Below are 13,852 nucleotides of genomic sequence, written 5' to 3'. Positions count from 1 at the left end.
AGAAGCAAATGTACGGGCTCTAACCAAAAGTTAGACGGCGCTGTTAAAAGTTAGACGGCGCTGGCCAAACATGTTCAAAACTGCTCGGCCCGGGTTTAGGGTTCTCGACGGATCGAGCGGCTCCGCTCACAGCTCATTCACTATTGTGCCGAGCCAACAGCTCACCCACCTAACAGAGCCGGCTCGAGCCGATGGCTCACCTAAACCGAGTCGGTGACTCACCTCAATCGAGCCGGCTCAAGCTGTTCGCTCAGTTCAACCGAGCTGAGCCAGTTAACATCACTACTCGGGTTGGGCTTCTGCTTCGGCTCAAAACCGTGCAGGTCTCAGCGTTGGTGATAAGAACTACAGTATATACTTATATTGGTGCTCAGGACATTTGAGGCTGTCTCGTTATAAAAATCTATTGTCGTCTTATTAATCGAGACGAGACGAGATGCGAGCAGAGTCCCATCTCGTGAGCAACACTAAAAATATTTCACATTACTGCTTACATTTCTCATAGCTTTCACTTTCCAGTCTAATCAGGCCATGATTTCAAAACGACTTAAAATGAGCTAAACGAGAGAGCCATTTATCAAACTCGACTCTACTCGAAATTCGACCTCAAAACATTGACTCGGTTTGGAACTCGACTCGAGAAAATTACCTTTGACTCGACTCGAATTCGCTTCGTGTTTCGAGTCGAGTCCAGTTTCATCTCGACTCGTGCCCATTCCTAGTATTCACTCTAGGAGAGAACAAAAAATTTGTAAAGAAAGAGGGGTAGGGTTGCAATTATTATAAAATGTTCATATCTCGAAATTCCTTGACGTTAGAGGTAAGAAATTTTGTGTTTGTACTTTTCATCTAAATTAAAATTCGCATTTAAGAGGCCTAATCACTGCGAAATTAATATACTGCTAATTTTAGAGTAATTATATGATATCTTCAAATAGATAAAGGATAATCGAAATGTGGAACAAAAGCATCCTAGACAGTATTATTTTGCATGAGGAACCGTTATCACGAGTCACCTAGTAGCTTTCCATTTGCAGCCGTTTAGAAACGCGAAAATAAATGTTGATTTTCTAAATGGCTGGAATCGAAAGCAGATAAGTGAGTCGCGATAACGGTATCTCATAAAAAATAATATTGTCTGTGGAGCTTTTGTTCCACATTTCGATTGTCTTTTATATGTTTGAAGATATCACATAATTACTGTAAAATTAGCTGTATTTTAATTTCGACGTGATGGAGCCTCTTAAGCGATTTTGGACGTTGACCCATAATGGAACAAATAGGGGCGAGAATGCTTCTTTAAAATGCTCGTACGAAACAGTCGAATTATGTGGGAGACTGTAAATTTAAATGAATTCTATATGAAAATGTAGAAAGTAAAACGCAAAATATTGCCTACAATAACACGTGCGGCGTTTGCTAGCCTCTATACAGCAGTGTGCGAATTAGATAATCTATATTGGGGGGGGGGATAAAAATAGGCCAACAGGACGTAAAGTCTGAAAGTACAAATATTTTAAAATGAGACAATAATGCCTTACCCCCATATATATATATATATATATATATATATATATATATATATATATATATATATATATATATATATATGTGTGTGTGTGTGTGTGTGTGTGTGTGTGTGTGACATCTGTAATAAATAAGAGATTTATTAATTTAGACTAATAAATCTACCGACAATAACTATGTGCGTATATATTGTCTGACATACAAACACCCCACCTAACCTTTCTGAACCTTTAAATGTTGTACTTACTCTTATCCCCATAGCTCTCTAAGGTTTATTTACTTAATAATTCGGCCCGAGCGATAGCCATGATCACAAGCATATGTTGTTTTTCCACTCATACTGAAATCTTCCACTTCGCATTATTACACACAGCTTGCGAAAGAAAACCTACTTCAGTCTTATGAAAACCACTAAAATTATACCAGTTAAACCATACATACTTTAAAAAAAAATCTAGATATTAGCCTATCATGCGAGAAATGGATTGTTTCTGGTCCCGATTTCTGACATCAAGATCAAATCGAAGGCCAAATATTTAAAATCTTTCAATTCAAATTTCGAGCTTATGCTTCTACTCCCCGCCAAAGCTGTACTCTTCACGCTTTTTTTTTCCCCCTCCAAATATCGATTCCGTGATGGATCTCAGGAAGTCAACACTTAAAATTACTTTACTGTTATGTTACAGATGAATTGATTCACTAAGTGCTACGTTATTCAAATAAAGTAAAACATTACATTGAAGTTTTTCACACAACATTATTAGCGTTGACACCAAACTGTACAGCGAAAAGAAAGATAGAAAAATGAAGGGTTAACTTTAAAAAACCCGCTCCAGTTGAAATGCTTATACAGACACGGACAATGACACGGAGAGCCAGTCGTATTAACAAATACTGAAAAAAATATTCAATTATACGCTTATTCACCTAAAAATCACCTTCACTAACATGTCTGCTCACTAGGAGCGCATCCCCAGCGTGTACGTTAACATATAATTACGAGAGAATACCTACTGTATATCTCAGATTTTGAGCACAGTTTCAAAAGTTCATTTCCGTGAACTGTAAAAGACGGTGATTACTATGCTAATTACCACAAATTAAAAGCAACTTTTGAGTTACATACACACAAACTACTAGGGAATGAAGACCATGTGCTAACAAAGAATACATTGGAAAATGAAATAACATGTTATAACAAAAGTTAAAATATGGTGGAAAAAGCTATTGTTTACTTCTTCTTGGCCAACCGCTAAGAATATTTATAAATCCATATGTGACTTTGTTATACGCAATTAGTACATTCAAATTCACGAACGATAACGAATTGTAAGGTACGAAGGTACAGTTGCAAGTAACAACCGTAGCCATAATAATATAGTTCAACTAAACAACGTTGAAAATAGTGGGTAATTAAGTAGAAATGACCAAAACTGAATAGCTTACATCGCTCATTTCGAAATACAGCTAGAAGATTAAACTTACAAGAAATAACAAAAGTCAGTGAAATTTGCAGTTATACTAAGCATAGTTTGGAGAGGAAGCGAGCATCCCTAGTGGGGATACTTCAGCTGACTTCTTTGGGGGGAACAAAATGTGATTGAGGGGGAAAATCCCCCTCATCCTCCCCGGTAATTCCCACCCTGCTATACAGGGTGTTTCAAAACAACACCGACAACGTTTGGCAGGTGATTCCTGACACCAAGACAAAAAGTATAGACCATCCTGGGTGCAAAAACGCTTTTTTTCAGAGCTATAGGCTGCTGAAAACATGAAAAAATGAACTTTAAAGGTCCATAGCTCCCAAACTATGTGACCTTCGGTTTAAGACTTCACTTTAAGAATTAATATGTGGGCTATCCAAAATTACATGTTTCAGAATCCTGAGGTACTCACGCAACAACTGTTACGGAATGAGTTTGGTTGTTTGGTTTTGGGCATATAATTTGAAGTACTCGCCAACTTCCTCTATAAAAACTGTTGCCGAAGTGCCGTAGGATACTGAAACTTGGATATTTGGATAGAACACATACTAGTTCCTAAGTGAAGTCTTGACCCAACTACAGCAGGTCACATAGTTTTGGAGCTTTGGGCCCTTGAAATTCATTTTTTCATATTATAAAGAAGTCCTGAGTAAGCGAGTGACTAACCTACTGACTGACCAACGCTCAGGCCAAATTGCTATAAACTTGAAATTTCGATAGGGTACAGGATTTGTGATGTAAAGTATTACTAAGGAAGGGTTTCTGGAAATTCGACGAAGAAGGGGGGAAAGGTAGCAATTATTATAATAAAATGTCCATATCTCTGATTCTCTGGAGGGTATAAACATGAAATTTGATATATGGATATCCCATTTAAAATAATTCGACATGTGTCTGACCGTTTTTTTTACAATATATTTCCCCTAGAAGGGAAGAAAAAAAGTGAATGGGTTACAATTATTATTACAGGACGAGTTTAAAATAATAAGACTTATGTTTCAGGCTTTTTTTTTTTTTTACTTAGAAGCAGGGCCAAAAGTGAGGGGGAAAGCGGGTGGTTGTCGTTTCCCCACTTCCAGAAAATATATATGTCATCCCTCCACTTTCATAATTTTATAGTGGGCAAAGATAGGCATAAAGGATAGCGTGGCGTCATCCGCCCACCTGCCTTTGAAGATCTACTTTTATCCTTCCATATAAGGGGAGATAATTTTTGAGAAGGAAAAGAGACTGGGATTATAATTATTACAATAAGAGTCTATAATTCAGAATCTATTAAGATTAGAGACATAAAATTTGGTATTTGGACTTTATATTTAAATAGGAAACGTATTTCAGCGAGGGATGTCTAAAATAGAGGAGTAAGGATTTTATAATGAAAAAAATGATGTATATAATTCTAACGTATTTCATACTGTATTTATGTAAACATGGTACATTATTTTAGAATAGTTGACTTTACTCTATAATTATGTACGTATTAGGAATGGCCAGGCCAAAATTTTCCGCAATCCGAATTCCGGAAACTGAAAATTTCACTTTCCGGATTTCGGAAAAATTCCGGAATTTAGAAAATTCCCGAAATTTTCCGATTTTACTTTCCGCATTCCGGAAAGTATCCCTAATACATATAAAATAACATATACCGTAGGTGTATTTACATGAATTGAAGTGCATGAAAACAGAATCGTGGAAGAAATGACGACCTCTCTTTCATTATCCATTGTTTTTACATTTAACGTCCCACATTTATGCACTGAGGCGAAGAGTGTAGGTAATGATGATGATGATAACGAAAGAAATGGTAGAGTGAAGAAGGTAGGATGAAACATGATAATCCTGCCTATTCCCCTATATATATATATATATATATATATATATATATATATATATATATATATATATATATATATAAACACGGTGTTTATCTACTACACAGCTCAGTTGACGCGAGTTGGGTTGAACCACGGACCCTACGCACATTTCCTAGGAGCAGTAGAGAAGCAGCAGTTTAATTCACATTTGATATTCGTATACATATAGACCCAAACCAAATGTTAATTCTGATAGACATTACACTATATCCAGTTAAAATTAGTGTCGCGTCTGTCATAACTTAAAAAAGAATCAAAATTTTAAGAAAAAGTCAGGATTTTTTTAATTGCTCTGCATCCACTCATGTTCAATTGTTTGTCTAAAATCTAACAAATTTTCAACTAGCTCCGGTACACGATTTGAGAAAGCATATTGTGTGAGTTCATCCAAATGTCACTCAGCTCTTCCATGGGGATGGCTATGTTTTATGTAACGACTTCAGAATTTTTCTTCAGTTTCCTCGTATTAAGAAAAATGTTTATTCTTCGATGCTGACATTTCTTTGTACTGAACCATTTGTAGTATTAGTCCACGTCTCTACAGAAACTATAATTCTTTCATAACTTCACAACGTTTTTCCGCTTTCTACAGGCTTACATCCAATGGCGGACCTAGAAGGTAAAAACATGGGAGGCAGCCATACCCCAGACTATGATAGGTAAATCATGAGTTTACTATAAACTTTCAAAAATACGTAAATAATAGTTTCAATTATGCTTATCACTCAAAAAACTGGGGGCCTAGGCCCCCGGCCCCAGGCTAGATCCACCACTCATCCATCTCAGATAAGAAAACCGGAAAAAAGAAGCTTACGTATTTCTCAAAAGTGAGTGTCCAATGTTCAAGATAGTAGTTTGTCCAAATTATAGGACTAAAATACATAGAAACAAATAGAAGTTCCTCTGTTTCCCAGGCAAAGTGTCCAAATAGAAGTTTCTTTGTTTCCCAGGGAAAGTGTCCAGATTCGAGAATTGTACAAGATAGAAGGGTGTTCAAATTGAGAGGATTTTACTGTAATAGATGGCGATATCTTGAAATTCTTTAACATCAGACACATGAAATTTTGTGTTTGGACTATTTATTTAAAATAAATAAACATGCATTTCAGCGATTTTCCTTTTTAACCTAGAAGGAAAGAAAAGAGATGAGAAGAAAGAAGGGTGAGAGCTTCAATTATTATAATAAGATATTCATTAATGGGCAATTGAGTTAGGAACAGCAGCCGCTCTGTAAAGATAGTGTTGTGGTCGTCCTGGTGAATGTAATAGGAAGGCGTGGCATAAAATATATATATATGCCGTCAGATTGCCATAAGAGAAGTAAATGAGCATTCTCGTGATCCAGATTCAGCGAAAGTGGAGGTAGGCTTGGCTTATTTGGCAATGAAAAAGAAAGCTGTGAAAACATTCGAGACTTACTCCCCATAAGTTATACTTCATCCTATTTTTAAAATCCTTCGTGAAAGCTTAATTGTATGCTTCGTAGTTTTACATTACAAGTCGTATTATAGGTAGCAGCCAGTAGGATTCTATTTGATTTGTGAATCTTAATAAATTGCACGTGACTGTATTTGGTCCAATTCTAACGTTCGGTGTCCAAACTCTGATTGCAAATGCATTCACTACTCAGTGTGCACTTGCAGTTAATGTTCTTTTTTCCTGAAATACTTCTATTTAAAAATATAATCTTCAAGACGGTTAACAAAAGAATAAAATATTGGATACACAAATTTCTACATATGCGAGGTATTTCCTAAAATCACACGGTTGAAAATAATTATTTTTCTTATAATTTTCTGCTAAAGGTCATAATTTATTGAGATGGTTTAAAACAACTCCTAATTGGACTTCCTTCGTTTTGGGTTATAGACTTCCTTCATAGTTAAACGATAAGTAAGCCTCAACGAGCAATTGACTAACTCTTCAATTTTAAAATATATTAAATGAGGACCGTTCACATTAATAAACAACAAATCGAAGTCATCTCTGAATCTCTTCTCAATACCAGCTATCTGTAAATTCATGGTAAATCTTTGTTCAATGCTACCACTGAAATTAAAGATTTCTATGCACTGAAGAAGCTAAACCCAGCTCTTTATCTGATATTTTCAATTCTTTTAATCGATTTTTTAAATTTTCGTAGTATTCTTGAAGCTATTAGCAAGGCTTTTCCTTCGCAAAACACATAAACGAATGTATTTTTTTTGTGGGTTTATCCACATTATTATTACTTTACATTCGTTTTAGCAAAGCGGAATCCGTGAACGTGGGTTCCTGTCACCACGGCATGGCGCGACCTCAAGTTGTGGATCGAGGAGAAGGCCTCTAGATATAGAGGTTAGCTGCGAATATACTGAATAAGCAGTCGCGGACAGACGACTAGGAGTGGTCCTCCAGCTTGGGGGTTTGGGTAAGGCTAACAACCTCATCCTGTAAAAAAAAAAAAAAAAAAAATGCACTTGTTTAGAAATATTCACAAAAGCCTCGGACAAGGACTGATAACTTAGCACGACCTCAGCAAAAGAAAATGGACATGAGATTTGGAACATGGAATATTAGAAGTCTTTATAGGGCAGGCGCGTTAAAATCCGTAACGAGTGAGTTAGAGAAATACAGGATGGACCTAGTAGGAGTTCAGGAAGTTAGGTGGGAAGGAAATGGATCTGTAAATTCCGGAAATTTTACGTTCTTTTACGGGGAAGGAAATAAAAATCACCAGTTATTAACAGGGTTTTTCGTTCACGAACGTATATTCCCAGCAATTAAACGGGCTGAATTTGTTACTGACACACTTTCTTTTATTACTCTTAAGGGACGGTGGTGTGATATTATTGTTTTAAATGTACATGCCCCAACTGAAGATAAGGATGACGATATAAAAGACAGTTTTTACGAAGAAGTGGAACGGATATTTGAACAACTCCCGCGATACCATATGAAAATTCTATTAGGGGATTTCAATGCGAAGATAGGACGAGAGGATATTTTCAAACCGATTATAGGGAACGAAAGTCTGCATAAGAAAAGTAATGACAACGGTGTTAGACTCGTGAACTTTTCAACGTCCAAAACCTAACCATGAAGAGTACAAAATTCCCACATCGCGACGTTCATAAATACACTTGGACATCACCAGACGGAAAAACACATAATCAAATTGATCACGTTTTAGTAGATAGAAGAAGGCAATCTAGCATAATTGATGCCCGGTCGTTTGGAGGGGCTGATTGTGACACTGACCACTACCTGGTAGCAGCGATAATACGAGAGAGGCTATCGTTGAATAAAGGTAATATTCATTGTCTGAAAACGGAGAAATTTAATTTAAAGAAATTAGAAGAAAGCCAGGTAAGAGAGGAATACCAGATTGAATTTTCGAATAGGTTCTCGGCTTTAGAAGATTCGGAATGCACTAGTGTTGAGGATCATAGGTGTCTCTGGCGGGGGGACGGGGGGTCGCGTCCCCCCAATATTTTGAACTACAAAATATTCAATATTTCATTCTAATTTAATGTATTTACTAACGACAGAATAACAAATAAATAAATAATAATAATTATATTTATTTGGAATATATTATTCAGGCTGTGGAACGATTATATCAGAGTTCTTGATATACCTTAGGGGATCCATGAAGGTAAGCAGAAAGGTAACAAATGGAATCGAAGATAATTAATAGGTTGAACTAGGTAGAACCATTTTAATCACTTTCTTCGATGTCCCCTCCCAAATTTTACATGCCAGAGATGCCAGTGTTGAGGATACTTGGATTAAAATTAGAGATAGCATTAAAATTTCAGCAAAAGAAAAATTGAGACACGCGAAAATACGTAGCAACAAACCATGGTTCGACCAGGAATGCATTAAGCTAGCAGAGAAGGGAAAACAGGCAAAATTACGCTGGCTACAAAATCCGAATGAAATAACTACACAAAATTTTGCAGATATCAGGCGGGACACTTCCAAAACTTTTAGAACAAAGAAACGCGATTTTTTGAAAGCTAAAATTAAGGAGCTTCAAGATAATAGTAAAAATAAAACATTCGGGACATGTATAAGGGGATCAGCGAATTTAAGAAAGGCTATCAACCTCGTGCTTATATATTAAAGAAATCTGACGGGACAGTTCTCACTGACACGGATAGCATCTTAAATAGATGGAAAGATTTCTTCGACGATTTGCTTAACACGCAACCAAAAACTAGTGTGCGTGGAGAAAAGGAGATACACACCGCAGAACCGTATATTCCAGAACCCAACCGAATAGAAGTAGAAACCGCTATAAAGAAATTAAAGAAACACAAATCTTCGGGTGTAGATGAAATTCCGGCTGAGTTAATTTTAGCTGGGGGCGAAAAATTGTGCAACAAGATACACAAACTCATTCTCCTTATCTGGAACAAGGAAGAATTCCCACAACAGTGGAAAGAATCAATCATTGTTCCAATTCACAAGAAAGGCGACAAAACTGACTGTAATAATTATCGAGGCATTTCTCTTCTGTCAACATCCTATAAAATTCTTTCAAATATTCTATTAACAAGACTGACCCCATAAGCGGGTGAAATTATTGGAGGTTATCTTTGCGGATTTAGACGAAATCGATCAACTATCGACCAAATATTTACCATTCACCAAATACTTGAAAAAAAAAGTGGGAATACAATACCCCAGTACATCAACAATTTATTGATTTTAGAAAGGCGTACGACTCGGTTAGGAGAGAAACATTATACAACATTCTTACAGAACTTGGAATACCGAGAAAGCTAATTAGATTAATTAAGATATGTTTAAATGAATCCCAAAGTAAAGTCCGGGAAGGAAAATTTTCGTCCACGAGCTTTCACATCGAAAATGGCCTGAAGCAAGGAGATGCATTGTCGCCATTATTATTTAACTTTGTTCTGGAATACGCTATAAGAAAAATCAAAGATAGCAACCAGGGTCTAGAATTGAAGGGCATTCACCAGGTTATGGCATATGCTGATGATGTAAATTTAATAGGGGATGATAGGAGATCAATAAAGAAATGCAGAGATCTTATTAAACGCTTGCAGGGACATGAACTTAGAAGTAAATGCAGAGAAAACTAAATACATGGAATTGCGTCGGGGCCGTAATACGGCAAATTATGGATGCATTAAAATATTAAATAATACTTTTGATAAAGTGGATACTTTCAAATATCTAGGATCAATATTAACAGACGAAAATTATATTCACGAAGAAATTAAATGTCGGCTAAAAACAGGGAATTTGTGTTATTATTCGGTTCAAAATCTCTTGTCGTCGCGAATTCTGTCGAGGAATTTGAAGCTTAAAATATATAAAACGATAATCATAGTAGTAGGGACCGGCGTATATTGAGCCGAGTCAGCAAAAATTTTTGTGACGTCATAGGTCAAAGGTCAATGACCTTGGCCCAGGGTCAATGACCGAGGGGTACCTAGGACCACCCCCTCTAAATTTTGGCAGGGGTACCTTGGCCCACCCCTTAAATTTTGGCAGGGGTACATAGGACCACCCCCCTTAAATTTTGGAAATTGCCAAATCTAAAAATTTGGTATGGTAGCCTAGGACCACAGTATGTACCTCTATCAGTATTGGGTGTCTATGTCGTTCCCTTTCATGGGTAAAAAATTGCCAAAAATTCAAATTTCGGGGGTTTTTGACCTAATTTATCCCCTTGGATGAGGTGTTATTACCCTATATAGTTATATGGGCGTATACAGGGGTCCATTCCCTTTCATAAGACATGGGTATATTGGTGCACCCCTTGAAAAATTTGGGAGGGGTACCTTGGCCCACCCCTTCAATTTTGGAAATTGACCAATTTCAACATTGGGTATTATAGTACAGGACCCTAATATGTATTAGGTTAAATTTGGGTGGTCCACCTCGTTCCCTTCTAGGGGTACAAAATTACCAAAATATAAACGTAAGCAATACGTAGTACCACGTGTTTGGTTTTTGGTCGATTTTATCCCCTTTGATGAGGTGTTATTATCCTATATAGTTATATGGTTATGTATAGGGGTCCATTACCTTTCATAAGATATGGGTATATTTGTGCACTCCTTTAAAAATTTGGGAGGGGTACTTTTGCCCACCCCTTAAATTTTGGAAATTGCTCATTTTACATATTTGGTATTATAGTACTGGATCCTAACATGTATTATGATACATTTGGATGGTCCACCTCGTTTCCTTCTAGGGGTATCAAATTACCAAAATATAAAACGTAAGCAATACGTAGTACCACGTGTTTGGTTTCGACATAAGTTATCCCCTTGGATGAGGTCCTATTACCTTATATGGTTATATGGTCATGTATAGTGGTCCATTATCTATCATAAGACATGGGTACATTTGTGCACCCCTTTAAATTTTTGGGAAGGGTACCTTGGCCCACCCCTTAAATTTTGGAAATTGCCCAATTTCAACATGCGGTATCATAGTACAGGACCCTAATATGTATCATGATAAATTTGGATGGTCTACCTCGTTCCCTTTTAGGGGTACCAAATTGCCAAAAATATAAACGTAAGCAATACGTTGTACCACGTGTTTGGTTTTTGGCTCAATTTATCCCCTTTGATGAGATGTTATTACCTTATATGGTTATATGGTCATGTATAGGGGTCCATTACCTTTCATAAGACATGTGTATATTAATGCACCCCTTTAAATTTTTGGGAGGGGTACCTTGGCCCACCCCTTAAATTTTGGAAATTGCCCAATTTAAACATTTGGTATTATAGTACCGGACCCTAACATGTATTATGATAAATTTGGGTGGTCCACCTCGTTCCCTTTTAGGGGTACAAAATTGCCAAAATATAAACGTAAGCAATACGTTGTACCACGTGTTTGGTTTTGACCTAAGTTATCCCCTTGGATGAGATCCTATTACCTTATATGGTTATATGTATAGGGGTCTATTCCCTATCATAAGACATAGGTACATTTGTGCACTCCTTTAAAAATTTGGGAGGGGTACCTTGGCCCACCCCTTCAATTTGGAAATTGCTCATTTTATATATTTGGTATTATAGTACTGGACCCTAATATGTATCATGATAAATTTGGGTGGTCCACCTCGTTCCCTTTTAGGGGTACAAAATTGTCAAATTTTAGTACAACCACGTGTTTGTTTTGGCTCAATTTATCCCCTTGGATGAGGTCCTATTACCTTATATGATTATATGGTTATGTATATTGGTCCATTCCCTATTATAAGACATGGGTATATTGATGCACCCCGGGAGGGGTACTTTGGCCCACCTCTTTATTTTGGAAATTGCCCAATTTAAACATTTGGTATAATAGTATAAGACCTTAATATATATTATGATAAATTTGGGTGGTCCATCTCGTTCCCTTTCATGGGTACGAAATTGCCAAATTTTAGTACAACCACGTGTTTCGTTTTCACCTAATTTATTCCATTGGATGAGGTCCTATTACCTAATATGATTATATGGTCATGTATAGGGGTCCATTTTCTATCATAAGACATAGGTACATTGATGCACCCCGGGAGGGGTACCATAGCCAATCCCTTAAATTTTGGAATTTTTTTAATTTAAGCATTCGCTATCATAGTACATGACCTCAATATGTATCATGATAAATTTGGGTGGTCCACCTTGTTCCCTTTCATGAGTAAAAAAATGCCAAAATATAAACATAAGCAATATGTTGTATCACGTGTTTGGTTTTTGGCCCAATTTATCCCGTTTGATGCGGTTCTATTACCGTATATGGTCATATGGTCATGTATATAGGTTCATTTCCTATCATAAGACATGAGTACATTGATGCACCCGGGAGGGGTATCTTGACTCATCCACTCAGTTTTAGAAATTGTTTTAATATAAGCATTTGGTATCTTCGTACAGGTCTTCAATATGTACCACTATAAATTTGGATGGTCCACATCGTTCCCTTTCATGGGTAAAGAACTACCAAAAATCAAATTTCGGAGGTTATTGACCCCTATTTAGCACGTTATATGGTTTATTACCTTTATATTTTTATGTTCTCTTTTAAATTTGGGAACTATAAAATAACATAATTTGGTAAACGTTTTCTAGGACCCATTGGTGTTCCTCTTATGGCCAAATATTCAAAATTTAAAGGTTATTGAACGGCTTTATTATTGAATAACTACAGGATTTATTACTTTTTCATAAGACACAGGTGTATTTGTGTACCAATCTTAAATTTCGGGAGGGGTGCATTTCTTATTGTCATATCAATAATTGGTAATTGTTCTTAAAATTGGATAGTATTTCATTCATTGGGTAAATCATTATGATCACGTGATCAGTTATTGACCTATGATGGGATTAGGAGTCCAGGACATTGGTACATTTAAACTTTGTAGGATAATTTGAGAATGCGTCATTGGTATTGATTATTACAGCCAAATATAAACGTAAGCAATACGATGTACCACGTGATTGACCTTGATGAGGTAGTGTACAGGGATACATAGCTAACCTTATTGAATCTTATGACTCATAGTCTTAAGGGAATACATGCTACAACACTGACAAAGTTATTGTTGATGTAATTTGATTGGTTGATCACTATCTTTCGTGCAATCTGATTGGCTGATCACTATCTTTCGTGCAATCTGATTGGTTGCTGATTTTCAAATCTTTGCTGCATTCAGTTTTAAGTTTTGTTTAACATTTAAAAATCTTGGTATCGTTCAACATTTTGCACTCACTGATAAATATGATCAAAACCGTTTATTTGTTAATCGAATAGTTAAAAACCGGATAAAGTTTGACGGTTAACCGTGAAACGTAAAATTTTTAGTTTGACTTTTTTTGTTTGAAACTTTTTGTTTGAAAATTCTTGCTTTCAAATTTTTGTTTGAATTTTTTGTTTCAAAATTTTGTTTGACATTTTTTTTTGACAACTTTTGTTTCAAAATTTTTTGTTTAAAAATTT

This window comes from Thermobia domestica, chromosome 4 (assembly GCF_964235325.1).
Source record: "Thermobia domestica chromosome 4, izTheDome1.hap1.1, whole genome shotgun sequence".
Classification (NCBI taxonomy): Eukaryota; Metazoa; Arthropoda; class Insecta; order Zygentoma; family Lepismatidae; genus Thermobia; species Thermobia domestica.
The sequence above is the reverse complement of the archived record's forward strand: the minus strand, read 5'-3'. Positions refer to the sequence as shown.